The following is a 14,957-nucleotide window of genomic DNA, read 5'->3' as shown; positions in this document are numbered from 1 at the left end:
AAAGACATCACATCCACCCAAGCATTGGTGACGCATAGAGGGTGCATGCGGGTGCATGTGCACCCCCTGAGCATGGCGGTGCACCCCTTGAGAAAAGGCGCTGTTGACAGTGTGGGCAATCGCCGCTCACCACCTCCCCAACCGCTGCCAACAACATTGGTGGTGCCTGGGGGCAGTCCATGATCACTGCTGGCCGCTGCCGCCGGTGGTCGCCAACAGCTGGTGGGTGTTTGCTATCACCCCCCCTGCCACCGACATTGCTGCGGCTGCCTGTGGGAGGTCCCCGCTCGCAGCCGCCACGCGCCCACCAGCACCATCGCAGCCTGAAGGGACTGGTTGTGCCCCCAGCCTCCGGGGCCATGCAGTGTTCATGCACCCAAAGAAGAAAAAAAATATGTGCTAGAAATGATCATACAGTTGCCAGTTAACAATTATAGTGCCTTGTGACAGTCACGTTTCTTTGGGTCGACCTGGTATCTTTTGTTAGACCAGCTGAGTAGTTGGGGGTGGGGGAGAAACGTTCTTTGGGAGCTGTCGGGGCACAGGCGCCCTTCCTCGGGTACCGGGCGCCTCCGAGACCCCCAGGAAATGAAAGCAGCGAAAAGTGTGCCGGGAATATGCAAACAGGTGGTAATTTGGGTCGCACTTTCAGAAGTGCAAGGGGTGACATTACAGCAGCAACGCCCTCGTTACTTGGACACCCGGCAACCCTGGCGCGGGCTGCCCTGAGGGGGAGCAGCCGGGTCCACCCGCCGAGCGCGGGCAGCCAGGTCCCCGCTCCCACGGCCGTGCGGGCGCCTGCGCCGGCGTGCAGCGCCCAGTCCCCGCCCCAGCCAGCGGCGGCGGCGGCGCATCGCCGGGCGGGGCGGGGCGGGGCGGGGCGGCGGGAGGTGCTCGGCGCTGCCCCGCGGGGGTGCTGCGCGCGGCGGGGAGGGGAGCGGAGCGAAGGCGGTGTCCCCCGCGTGCGAGCGAGCGATGCCGCCCGCCTCGCAGCCCTTTGTTGTGGGCGGGCTGCGGGCGCCGCCGCGATGCCGGGCCGGGCTGCGGGCTGCCGGCCGCCAGGTGAGTGCCCCGCGCTGGGCTCGCAGGCTTTGTCTCCGCTTCCCTTCCCGCCTGCCGCGCGCTCCTCGTCTCTGCCCCGCTGCCGCCGCGCCCTGGGGACAGAGCGGGGGGGACCCGCCTTGCCGGGCCCCAGCGCTGTGGAGGAGGGAGCCCAGGTGGAGATCAAAGTGGGGGGAGGAAAATCCTCTCCAACTTCAGGGGAGCCCCAATTGTTGGGCTGGGGTGAGGCTCTGCAGTGCTCCTGCTGCCTGGCAGGGCAGGGGTCCAGCCAGCAGAGACGTTGTCCCCCCTTGGGATGCCGAAACAGGAAGGTGCTAAGAGCTAAGGAGAGGAGAGACTTCAGCTGCCTGCCACAGCCAGTGCCTTGCCCTCCACCCCAGCCCCCACTTGAGGCCTTTCAGTGTCTTGTTTTTCTTTGAAGGGTTTCCTCCACCTGGCCCTTTGAATTCTGGCAGGCTTTTACAGCTGCTGGAGCTAGCTGGAGAAACCTCCTTTTACAGTGGTCCTCCGCCAAGCGCCCAGAGCCTACGCCCTGCCTTCGCTGCTTCTTGACCCCGTCGCTAGTTCGAGGCAGTAGTTCAGTGTGGGGTCTGGATGCAAATGCTCCCCGCTATCCTGTGGGAGATGCGGCAGAGACTGAAGAGGTCCGATCTCGCCCATTTATCTTTCCTTACTCTTCCTTTCTAATCTTTCTAGTCTGACTTTTATGCTCCATACAGTGCTCTCTCCTTTTTTATTTCTTCTTTCCATTTCTTTCTCTCCATTGATCGTTTTTATTACCACTGCATAATCATTTGTAGAAGTGATAATACAAGTGGGTGGCTGAGGACTCAGTCTTTCTAGTTCAAGTCCAAATACATTGTAACTAGGGGATGCATGATGATACTCGTTGCATAATGAGAGAGCATTGGTTTGTGAATTCTTGCAATGTGTATTTAGGGATCTTAGCTTTTAATGGTGTTCCTTTCCAGTGTTCGGTATCTACAATGCTGACTGATTGTGTAAAGCTCTTGCTTATGCAAAATGTACTGTTTTATGTACACATTGCTCTTACGTTACACAGGAAATGCATTGCTCTTGATGCTAGAGTGATGTTTGCCTTAGAAAGTGCCATACTTAACAAGATGAGAGGTGCTTATTTTCCCATAACATTAACTGTTGTTCATGCAAGTTGTGCATACAGAGTAATTTTCATATGTGGCCTCTTTCATCAAGTCAGATAATAGGAGGCAGATAGTGAACTGTTACGTGAAGCAGAATTGTAAAGATGCTTTTCTGGCAAACAATTTGAAATGTTTTGGGTTTTTTTTCCCCTCTAAGGAGAACCGAGTAAAACAGGTGAACTAATACATCTGCTAAAAGATACAGGTCACAAATACAGTCATGTAAAATGGCTAGGAGACTTAGCAAACAAGTTGCATGTGTCTCTGAGAGGACTGTTGAATAGAAATTTAAACATCCAGAAATAAATGTTGTCTGATGCATTCTGTACTATTATGAGAGACATATTGTACATTGCTTATGTTAGAAAGAATAAGAGGAACAGTTTCCTGGCAGAGAGCACCATGCTGGTTATTTGTAACAAGCTATATAGAGGTTTCAAATGGTATTAGTTACGTGGAAAAGCCAGCAATTGGCTACTCTCAAATGCAGTTTTTCTTTGGCCTTTACTCGTCATTCCACTTTTGTTGCGAGTGATATTGAGCACTGATGTATTTAAGTTCCCAGGGTCATATGCTTTACAATGAAATTTTTAGTTTACAGAAGCACATTTGATACTGACCACTGGGCAGAGGATTCATTTTAGAATTAGAGTAATCGCTGGATAACTTTAACTGTTTTTGAAATTCTATTTTAGTTCTGGAAAAGCATGTACTGAATGTATTGCTCCTTTTATAAATTGAGAGAACTAAATTAATCATTCAAATATTAGTGAATCACATTTAAGAAAGACAAACGATTTTACCTAGATGGAGAAAACCCGACATGTATACCCTCATTTTTGATTTTCTCCTAATTTTGTGTGTTCAGAATTGTTTAGATTTAGATTGTAAGATAATGCCTGATCCAAAAAAGTACGTGCACATTTCATTTTCTGGGCCACACTTAAAACCTCCTTTCGAAATAAGAGTAGATGAAGACTAGGAACAGTAAGTAATGGACTAAGTGGAGAGGTTTGGCATCCTGAAATTGCAAAAGCAGGATTTAACCATTTGTGTAAATGTAACTTTCCTTGTTGTAAAAGGAAGATACTGTTGTCATCTTGTATTTCTTACCACCAGCATAATTTATCTGTGCACTGAAATGCACAAAGGAATTTAATGTTTGCTTCTTTGTTCTTTATTTTGCTGGTGGAAATTTTGCATGTTCTGAGATGTATCCTGTATTCCAATATCTTGAATAACCAAAAGATCTTTATGGCTATGAAATATTTTGAAAGGTTGACATGCTTAATCCTTGTTCATTTCAGGACAGGGTCTGATGCTTATTGTTGTCTTACTTGAAAATGCATTGCTCTTGATGCTAGTCCTGCTTGCCCCAAAGGTGCCCTAGTTAAAAAGATGTTCATTGCCCTGTGATGTTAGCTGTTCTTCTTTTCAGTTTTGTGCACGGTAGATCTTTTTTTTTGTGTGCATGGGTCCCATTGGACCCAATGAGGGAGGTCAGCCAGAAGTAGCCAATTTTTGCCTGTAGAGATCAAGGGGAGAATTTGGCATCCCTCACTGTCTTATGCTGGTTGCCTGCATGGCCGGTTTCTGCAGGGAAGATGGAGTGGGAGTGGTGAACAGCTGTTTTTGGGCTGCTGTTTTCCCTAGTTGTGTAGGTAGGCAGGAGCATGGGGAAATTCTGGTGCCCTTTCTCACACCCCCATAGTCAGGGCAGCAAAGGGGGAAATCGGCTATGCCAGGCAAGGGGTGGCAGAATTGATTTCCTCTCCTCTCACCTCAGATCTGCTGCTTGGGCAGCACATCTCCATAAGGAGATTCGGTGCACTGGCAAAGTGCTGCTCAAGGAGACAAAGGAGGTCAACCTTCTACTCATACTTTGCCAGTATTCTTACACTCTGAGGTCTTATATTTCATTGCAAGGAGAACCTTGGAATAAAACAAGTAACTTTTTATTTTAAGGGTGGTGATTTACGCTGGAGCAGCGATCAACATGGCACAGTACTTGGACATGATGGTTCTAAATTAATCTTTAAAGCACTGATTTTGAAACAGGGTGTCGCAAGATCCTTCTGAAGGGTGCCAGCAGTTGCCACACAATATTGGCACTCTTAGGTGTCCAAACACCTATGCCTGATTCACACGATAAACCCACCAATTTCAAATAGGAGTCCCTAGTGTCAAAAACATTTTAATCTGTTGTGTTTTTTCTGAGTTCTTTGCAACATAGGAATTGTTCTGTTATTTTCTCCATAGTCAAAAAAAAAAGTGAGAGCTAAGAGTTGGCTTTTTTCTAGGGTTACCTTGAGTCTTAGTAAGGTTGAGAACTGCTGCTCTAAAGAAATCTCAGAAGATTTTTTTGATGCACAAGTCCTTTCCCCTTCAAAATTATGAACAAATTTTGGCCACAGGGTACCATTCTGGAATTTTGTAAATGTGCAACTTGCTGCCGGGTATATTTATTTATAGTGTTTTTCAGATTATCCTTTGTTGGAACATACATGCACATATTCTATTTGACCTGGGTCAGATAGAAGAGAAGGAGCTATTAATATCTCTAGGGAATAACATCAATACCTGACTTTTCCATAACACTTATAATCAATAAGCCTCAAGGCACTTTGTGGAGGATTTCATATGTTGGTTTACAGATGGGGAAGCTGAGGCATGGGGAGAAAATAGAAAATCACTGAGAAAGCCAGTAAAGAGCCAGGAGTAGTGTGACCTGTTAAAAGAATGTTAAAGTTCAGAAGCCAAACACTTAAAAGCTTAGGAGATACCAGAATTAATTTTGCCTATGCAGCCTTAATTTGACTTCCTTTTGTGTATACCTTTCAGTGTAGTCTCTGATTACCCAGTTGTATGTTACTTTTTCCACAGGATGCCTGCCTTGTGAGGTGCACAGAGTGGCTTAGATGATGGCTTTGGAAGTAGATCTTCTGTCTTTTGTTTTTGCCTTGCTGTTCAGTGTGTTTCTCTGTACCTTATTTTCTGCATGGTATTTAAACCCTAACAATTAGTGACAGAATTATTAGTTCTCCTATGGCCTTTTTATGATATTTGACACTGTAGTTGTTGAATAATTGATGCCTGTGAACCAGCATATCTTCACTTTATCTCCGTAAGTTGTCAGGATAGTATTAGTTCCTTTGTGTACTAGGGAAGTTGAGGTATAGAGAGATTGTAGTGAAAAGCGTCCACTAATTTAGGATGTCCAGCTTAAATTGCTTTGAAGTCTTGAGGCAGGGTTAGTTAGCAAATGTAAAAGAAACAGTTTCTCCTGTACAAAATAATTAAGAAATATTTTTCTAATTCCATTATAATTAGAATATCAAAAGCCTTTAGAACTGAGTTTATGGCTTTAGGTTTTCTGCATCATTAGTGTATGCTAAAAAACTATATTTTTAAGGATCCTACAATGTTTCTCTGTATGGCTGGGGAAGAGCATATGCTTTCTCAAAAAAAGGAGAGCTTTGTAAGTTGCTTCTCAGGGTGCTATTAATTCACTGAGCCTCTTAAAATGGATTGCCTCTAGCTTCTTTACTTTTTCAATTTTCTTCAGAAATCATTTACTTTTTTTTGTTTATGTTGTTTGGCAGAGGTGGGGGTTGTTGGAAGGATAGTTTGCATTTGCATATATAATATCTGCTAGGTGCATGTATGTAAACTCTTTCAAAACACAGAAAGTTGTTTCAAGCTATTATATATGTGTAAAACAAACTAGCTAAAATGTCTCCTTGAAGCATGTAGTGCCCATGTTTGAGTGCTTGTATGCTCTTTTTCCCTCTCTAAGCCTCCCCTATATGACTTAGCTCTGATTTGAAGAGTGCACCACTAGGAATGAGAAATTAATTTAGCTTCTATGAGCACTAAACTTTTGGAGTAGCTGCTGAAGCTCCAAGCATGCCATTTATAATAAGAAGGCTGGTGACATCTGAAAGAGAGTTGGCAGCGCTCAATACTGACTCACAAAGACATGTTCAGAGTGTTTATAACAGCAGGAAAAGATTGCCATGTGCCTTATTTGTAATAGGGCAGGCAAATTCTTCTCTATATACTGCTAGAAGATTTTGCTGCCATTTTTATGGGGACACCTGTCCCCATAAAAACACCCAGGGACTGGATTGACTACTATGTTTTGGTGGTTCTCAACCGTTTCAGACTCAAGGCACCCCGTCATATTTTTTCTGAATTTAATGGCACCCCATTTCAAAACATTATAAAAAACAATTTTCTGAAAGTCCTTTATCTTAGATCTAAAAGTTTTTTTTCTTAAGAGATTTAAAAATAAATTAATAACATGGAAATAAAGCAGAAACAGCACTTTGCAGGCAGTATTACAATTGAGAAGTTCTGGGAACACAAGAGGTTAGAAAATAAATTTACGGTCACAGCCCCATAATTACATGGGTGCAGTGGTCTGATTACAGGGTTAGGGACCAAGATTTGCAGCACACATGTGAGAAAGTGAAACTTCCTTTCCTTGTCAACAAAGCACCTGTGTCCGTCTCATTTTGGCAGCAGGCAAATAATTTGGAAATGGAGACATGTGTTGCAAAATTCCAAACAGTCCCCTTATCCTGCAGGGCAGATGTAGAGTGTCTACTGGAGACTGCTTGGGAAAGGGGAGGCAGTGGGTGTACACTTGGCCTGAGTGGGAGAAGCTGAGAACAGATTATGGGAGCAGCCCAGTGCTCCAGCAAGGATGCAGCCCAAGCACCAGCTCCATCCTGCTCCCAGCCTGGCCTTCCAGACCTGGGTCTCAGTGTCTGCCACCTGCTCACTCTGCAGCTCCTGCTTCTCCCTGCACTTTCCTTGCATACAACTGCAGCTTGTTTTCCACCAGCTCATTCTTCCCTTCATGGAAGCTGGGGTGCTGCTAGAACTGTTTGGATCAGACTGGGCTGGTTGAGACAGTCTCTAGCTCTCCAAGACCCCGGTGTAAGGCAGGACAGGTCATACTGGGAGATTCTGGGAGGATTCATGTACTTTGTGAAACCCTTAAAAGCATTTTATGGGAAGCCATGTGAGAATCACTGATGTATTCATTTCACAAGGCTGATAAACAGACTGGGATCTTCTCAGAACACTTGGTAAATCATAGACCCCAGCAGTATGAGAAGTCGGGTGGCGCTGTATTTGTCTTGTCATTCATTTCAACAGAGGTATCTAAGGTAGCTTCATTCAGATTTGTGTGATAGTAGAAAAGTGAATCAAAGCTAGCATAGACCACTACAGATAAGGCCTCATCACCTTGCTAGTGATGGTGGTAAATTACTTCAATTATCTTAGGAGATTTTAACACACTTCAAAAAGACAGCAGATTTAAAATTTAACTCATCCCCTCCTTTGTTAGGGTTTCAAGTCCATCTCTGCTCCCACACACACGGCAGTTCAGGCATTAGACCTAATCTTCCGCCTAAGTATCTTTATTGATGGCATTACAGACTAGATGAGGTCTGTGATGGGACTTTCTTCTCATTAGGTCCATAGCTGAAAATCATCTGGCTCCATTAGACCAGCTGCATGCTGCTTCCTAAATAGGCACTTTCTTCCTTCTACCCACATACCTTCATGGCTTATACAGTGTCATAATGATGTTTTGCGTTTTGTTTTCTATTTCTTTCATAGTGAATGCCCAACAATTTTTTGGCTTTTTTGATTGCTACTGTGCAATGAACCAACATTTTAGAGGACTTATCTACAATGACTCCAAGTTGCATTTCTTGAGTTGTAATGGCTAGTTCAGAGCCCAGTCTTCTGCATGTATAACTGAGGTTATTTTTCCCTGTGTACATTACTTTGCACTTGTCAGGGTGGAAGTTCATCTGCCACTTTTTTTGCTTACTCACTTAGTTGTCAAAGAGATTCCATCCTATCCTTACAGAGGATGACCTATATTAGTTATTTATGCTTTCATCATTAGTCTGTCTGCAGCAGTTCCTGGACATGCCAGTGAACACCAACTAGTACACTGAAATGCATCTCCTGAGCAATCCATGCATATCATACCTTCCTCCAGTTTCTCTTCTGGTTTCTTACCAAATTTGTACTGAAGTTCAGTGATTCGGACCTTATATTCAGAGCACACTGTGGCCTGAGCAACTGATGTCTAAAAGGCCACCTAAAGGTCCAGGGTAAATGTCATGCTAGATGACATTGTTCCTCTGGCCTATTGAAACATTACATTAGACTTTCCAGAAGCTAAAGGCCATTGCAGACTTGAGGACCACTTTCTACTCCAAATGAAAGTTGGCCTTTTTAACAGAGATGCATAGCAACATATATATTGGAAATTAAACTCAACCTCCACCCCAAAAATATACCGTAACTGTGTGGCTTTGAGTGCACTACTGGAAATCCTCATTATCACTATAGTTCTCAGGATCTATTGTGATGACTACCGTATTAGAACCCATGTAAAATAAGTAGTTCATAAAAATGTTTAGGCCTTACTGACTTGAGCTTGATATATTTCTTTACATGTACTTCAGTCTCTAGGGACCTATAAAAGTATCTTTTTAAGAAAAGAAAAATATCCTTAATACAAAGGACTTGGGCCATATCCTACTCCCCTTAGTAGCATGATGATCCTGCACTTGGGTTAGCTTATCCTAACTATCATCATACCCCAAATCCTTCAGATCTTCCTACCTGACAGGCCCAAGAGAACAAATGAACATTGCCATGTGTCCAAAGCCCTTAAATCTAGGATGTATATGAGAAAGAGGATGCAAATGGGTTCCAGAAAGGAAAACCTCCACTAGAAAATGATCTGCAAGCATTTTTCCTTCTTTAAACTTCATGTCAGTTATCAGTCTGACTAATCACAGTAGGGAAGGAGGAAGAGAGATATCTTTTATTCTATTCTATTTGGAGCAGCCTAGATGTAAAAAAACTCTGTGTGCTATTATCAGTCCCTTGAGGCATTCAGTCAATCAAGCCAGAGTGTGAGGAGGATTTATTTGTGCCTTTTTAAAGAACATAAATAACTCTTGGTTTCATTAGCATGCTCATTTATGATGATGACTCTGCATGCCTTAAAATATAAATGTCTTTCTAGCCTATTTCTGGTAAAGATGAGATAGTTTAAGAATTTAGTCTTCTGCAGTCAGATGGATCCTAGTGTTGCTAAGGAAACAGACTATAAATGAAGTGGCAGCTGAGTGTCCCTACAATATCAGACTGTCTGAAGATAGGATTTTTAACTCATTTAGGTAGGTAAATACAATAGATTATGATATGAAATGTTAATTTCCTGTTTTTACATGTCATTACATTTTATTGCCTATTTACTAAAGATACTTTAGCTCCCATTACATCCTCCACCACTTGGGGCATTGGTTAAAAATTTGCAACATAAAACAGAAATATAAAAACTAAGAAAAAATGCATAGCCCTCAAAACTACTCTTTGGTTAATGGGCAAAGTTATTAAAATCCAGTAGTTATGTGGCCCGAAAAGAAAACCTGTTTGTGGGTGGTAGGGTAAATTAAGGAGATTAGAAAGTGTGGAATGATAGGGTGTGTCACAGTGGATATGTGTATCAAATTTGAGCTCAATTTTGTATTGTGTACTGAAAACATGTCTAAAGTTGCCCAAGGCTAGTCTCTTGAACTGAATTTCAGATAACTGCCCTGCCTTGGGAGAAACTTTGACATCTTGTTGGAAGGCTATCTCTGAGAAGTCATCAGATCTCCTGTTTTGGACCATTAGCTTTGAATGCCTACCCCAGCGCAACAGTGTATTTTCTACACAAGTAGGGTTAGCAAGACTGAGAAAGATAGGAATGCAGTTTTCCAATGGTGCATACAGATAAAGGGAGAGAAGTTTTATGCTTAAGAGGGATAACTGCTCATGGGAGGGACAGCGGTTGTTTCCAGGTTTTAGAAGGACTGACAGGAGAAACATTGGCTACCTTGAAACAGTGAGAAGCCTTGGACTCCCAGGCTAAGTGCAGACATTCGAAAAACCTGATCCTGAATTGATTCAGTCTTTGCAGGTTAGTCTAACCTACGTATATTTAACCGATTTGCAAGTGGATAGACATTCACTTTTGATTCCCGAAATGCCTGCAGTGGCTCAGGCTAGAAGCTGGGGGGCAGGGGCGCTATAGCGAACCCTCACTTCCCTTTGGTAGCAGCTGCAAGGCTGGAGGGAAGCTGATGGGGGAGGGGAGGGGCAGGGGAAGGGACAGGGACAGGGGTGCTTGGCCAGGCTCCAAGCAGGATGCTAAGTATGATTGGGGTGGAGTTTAAAACCCCACCCTGGCCTGCAGGGACCCCAGCCAGAGCGTGCCTGGAGGGAGAATGCTGAAGCAGCCATTGCCAGGTTTGTCCCTGAGGAGGGAGGTGTGCCCAGACAGCAGCCAGGGCAGCGCCTCAGGTGAAGGGTGGGCAGGGAGGGGGATTAAATTCCCCTGTCTCTCATGGGGACCCCAGCTGGGCAGTGGGGTGTGTGGCCAGAGCCTGCCTGTTTGAGGCTGGGGCTGAGGGGTACAGAGAGGCTGGCCTGGGCTGGGCCATGGGGGCAGGGCCCTTCCCAGCTGGCTGCTGCTCAGGTTGGGGCTGTGGGACCTGCGTGCCTAAGTTGTTCCCGGCTCCCTGTACCCAGGCTGGGCCAGGCTCTCATGGATCTGCAGCCCGGCTGGGAATGACTCTGACCTTGCCCCTGCCCCTGCGGCCTGGCCTGGCCTGACCCCTCTATGTCCACACTCAGCAGCGCCGTCAGCTTGTGTGGCTCAGCCCCAGCTGAGGTGGGCAGACAGCACAGCCCTCCTGGGTCAGGACGTGGGGGCAGGGTCTTACCAGCTGGCTGCAGCTCCATGACAGCCCAGCCTGGCACTTGGTGGTTGGCTGGTCAGTGGTGTGGAGACTATGCCATTGCAGCTGTAGGTGGATGCCTTGGCAGCTAGGCTGGCTGTGCGGGATGAGTCCGTTCTGCCCACAGCTGCCTGGGTTGGCTCAGAGGTGCCAATGGGCCCAGACCATGTTGGCTGCCTGCCATGGGGGCTCATGTGCCTGCAGCTGCTGCTGCTATACCCCCTGCACAGTGCTTGCTCATCTGTCTATAGCTGCCACATGAGACAGATAAGCAGGCACTGTGCAGGGGGTGTGGCGGTGGCTGCTGGCACATGAGTGCGCATGGTGGGTGGCTGCTAGTCTCCAGGCCTGCTGGCGCCTCTGAGCTAGCCCGGGCAGCTGCGGGCATGATAGACTCATCCTGCACAGCAGTCCATCTGCCAAGGCACCTGCCCACAGCTGCAGTGGCATTGCTTATGTGCCGCTGCTTGGCCAGCTGGCTTCTGTGCGTGGTGGGCCAGGCTGTCGAGGAGCTGCAGCCAGCTGGTAAGGGCCCTGCCCCTGTGGCCTGGTCTGGGTTGGCCCTGCAATCTGCCCAGCTCACCCAGGGCTGAGCTGGGCTGGCTGTGGGTGCTGCTGAGGGCTGGCATGGAGGGGACAGCCCAGGCTGTGCCTCCGGGGCAGGGTCCTTCCCAGCTGGTTGTGGCTTCATGACAGCCTGGCCTGGCCTGGCCTGGGTGCGGGGAGCCAGGAGCAATCTAGTTGCACAGCTCACGGGCCCCAGCCAGAGCCTTAGCTTGAAAGAGTAAAACTAGAAGCCCCAGAGCACCCTTGGATTAGATGGAGTTCTGCAGGAACATGTGTGAACAGCTGCCATTGGTTCTCCTGCATAGGTTGGAGGCACTATTTATAGAGTTTATGTCCCACGGCATGGTGTAACATGAGAAATCTGAGCCTATGACTCTGTCTTTCAGACCCAGAGCTAAAAACAGCGAGGACTAGGCTGTACCCAGACTCGAATGGCTTAGAAATGTGTAAGAATCTGAGTTGGGTCCACTTGCAAAAGACTTATAAAAGATACCAGGCCAGGTTGTAACAGGCCATCTAAAGGTGGAGATTGTCATCTATATTCTTGTCAAGTTAGGGTTGGGTTTTTTGGGGTTTTTGATTTTTGGAAACCTCAACTTCTTTTAGGGGAGGCCTAATTCAAAATACCTTCTATTCTGGAAATATCTGTGCTTAACTTGAAGCATTTGAGCTGCCTGTTTTGATTTCTTTGGGATGAGAGGCATGTGCTTCAAGTTAAATGCATGTATGTTTCCAAGATGGCAATCTAATTCTGAGGATAAATATACTAAAGATGGGAAAGAATAGGGAGAAAATGGTTTAGCAAGTTATATGTGTTTGGAAGAAACAACTGGGCCTTTTCTCTCATTAGATATCAGTTATTGTGCTGCTTGAAGCTGCAATGGTGGGGAACCTGGGATTGCAGAAGAGACTTGAAAATATTTATTGGAAAATTTTAAAAATTATGAGGGTTGGTCAGGCACGGGCAATTATTTTGGGTGGAGGGCCGCTTACTGAATTTTGGCAAGCCATCGAGGGCCGCATGACAGGCAGCCAGGGGCAGATAAATATTAATTTCCTAAACTTTTTAGGGACTCCGTGGGCTGGATAGAATGGCCTGGTGGGTCTCATGTGGCCCATGGGCCTCGTTATGTCCACTCCTGAGTCTAGGAGTAGGAAATACGTACTGAAGGATTTCAGGTAACATCCCATGAATAAATTGATTTTTCTACTCCTAATTCTATTTCTTTCCTATTCCATGGAAAACTCTAGCAGTTTGAAATTTGTTTTCTGACCTGGAATGACATTTCTAGTGAAATGACAATTTAAAAATACAATTTAGAACACTGAAACCTTTGAATTAACCTTATGGAAATAAATCTGAAATTAAAGTTTTAAATATAGTGTCTACTATATAAAATATGTCAAAATAAGAAGTAAAAGTCAAAGTACTTTCAGCATATTAAAACATGATTTTGGCATAAAACAATAATTATTTTTTTTGAAAAATGGAATAAGGTTGAAATGTTTCAACTTTCTTCTATAAACAAACACTAATGAAATAAGCATGTTCTAGGAAAATAGATGGAAGTTCTTTTTCAATAAAACTCCATTGTTTTTAAGAAACGGCTATTCTGTTCAAAAAAGGTTGACCAACTCCAGAAATGTAGAATTGATACTTAACAGGCAGGCTACTATTATGGCTAGAATTGTAAAGTGTAGACCAGAAACAAAGGAACAATTTTTAGAAGAAGATAAATAAGTGAGGAAAAAAATAGATAATTAAGACCAGTAGTAATTGTAGAGGGAGGCCGAAAAGCACATTTTTACTTAGCTTTAAAGCATCTTTGACACCATGTTTAATTCTGAAATTATTCTTAAAGGTGACTTCAAGCAATTTTAAATAGCTTTTTAAATTTTAAAGCTATTTAAAATTGCATTTGTTTCTTTTTTTAGTTTTAGAAATATCAGATCCCTACTGTCACCTCTGCTTAGTTTTCAAGACTGTTTTTTGGGAGTCTTTGGGTGTTGTTAAGTCTAACCTTTAAATTTAATATGTAAGCAGATAGAATCTTTAAGAGAGGTTCCTTTCTCTAAATAGTTATTAAAATTAAAAATAAAGGGTTAATTGACAGTTTTAAACAGATTTATAGCTCCTTCCCCTTCAATTGAATAAAAGCTGATGTTTTCAATTGTTTGGGACAGCAGGGGCCAAGCTTTCTGGCAGCTGTCACAAAAATTAGCCCCACACCTACTCTGATCCCCTTTCTCTGCCTCATCTGCTCCTCTGCTTTCTGTTCCCAGCTCTGTGTTCCTGCCTGATCTGCTGCTCTGCTTTCTGTTTCATTCCCTGTTCTCTCTGTCTGATTTACTGCTTTGCTTTCTGCTTCATGCCCTATCTGCTGCTGTACTGCCTGTCCCCTTGCCGGATCTGATACATGCCGTACACAGGATGCCCCTGCCATTTGTTGTAGGTTGGCTACCCTTGATTTAGGACGTTGTGGTTTTTCACTTGTTCAACACTTTTGCTTTGCCATAACATAAGTAGACATTGAATATTTGGTGTTGCAGTGTTTGAGAGTTCAATTTGATTCTTTTTGGCTCCAAGTACTTGCAGTTTAATTTGGTATAGTGTTTATATTAAGGACTGAATTGATACAAAAAGATGATAATTCTACAAATTTATTTTTCTAGAATCAGATTAGCGGTAAACTCAAAACCAAATACACTTCTTAGCTGAAAACTCATTTTAACATTATTTCCCAGATGAGTTGATTGAGTATAATGAAACAGTGCTAAGCTTATAGAAGAAAACATGATTACTGAAGCATAAGATGCACCCTAGTGTATATATGTTCCATGTTCCGCAGATTTTAAAATAATATTCTGGAAAGGAGTTTGAAAAGTCTTTAGGTTCAAGTGGGGGAGCTGGGACCAGGTGAGAGCCTGGAAGCTGCAGTTTAACCCGTTCCTGGGCTGCCAATTTGACAGCCCTGGCCTAGCCTTATGCTACACAGTGAGTTCACACTTGAAGCCCCTCTGTGGCAGACTCTGCCAGCGGAGTTTCTCTATCTCTTCCAAGTGGACTAAGACTTATCTTGCTACCAGCATGTGAAGTCACTCCTGATCCTTCAGGTGGCTGCCATCATCCATTCAGTAGCTGGTATCTTCCTATCAGTTGAGTGCTATGCAGTCCTGCCACAAGCATGCTGATGTGTATGCACCCTGGCATCTTGGTGACAGCAGCTGCTGTCTGCTGCCATGACTGGGCAGCCATTGCAGCTTGCAATTATGAGAAGAATTGTTGTTAAAAAAATATTCTGTCAGCTTTTGTAATCAGTCTGAGAACTGGAAAACTTTC

At 44.5% G+C, this 14,957-nt stretch overlaps 1 protein-coding gene across 1 annotated transcript in view; it reads left to right on the top strand.

Moving 5' to 3' along the window:
* Positions 1-910: 910 nt before the first annotated feature.
* The window catches only part of GPR63 (G protein-coupled receptor 63), a 29,976-nt gene continuing 15,929 nt past the window's right edge, over positions 911-14,957 (top strand). Inside the window, exon 1 of the mRNA XM_006270488.3 lies at positions 911-1,062. The gene's annotated coding sequence lies outside the window, so the exon portion shown is untranslated. The remainder of the gene's footprint in view (positions 1,063-14,957) is intronic.

The sequence above is a fragment of the Alligator mississippiensis genome, chromosome 1, assembly GCF_030867095.1.
Source record: "Alligator mississippiensis isolate rAllMis1 chromosome 1, rAllMis1, whole genome shotgun sequence".
NCBI classification, from domain to species: Eukaryota; Metazoa; Chordata; order Crocodylia; family Alligatoridae; genus Alligator; species Alligator mississippiensis.
This window is presented reverse-complemented; position numbering and strand designations above follow the sequence as displayed.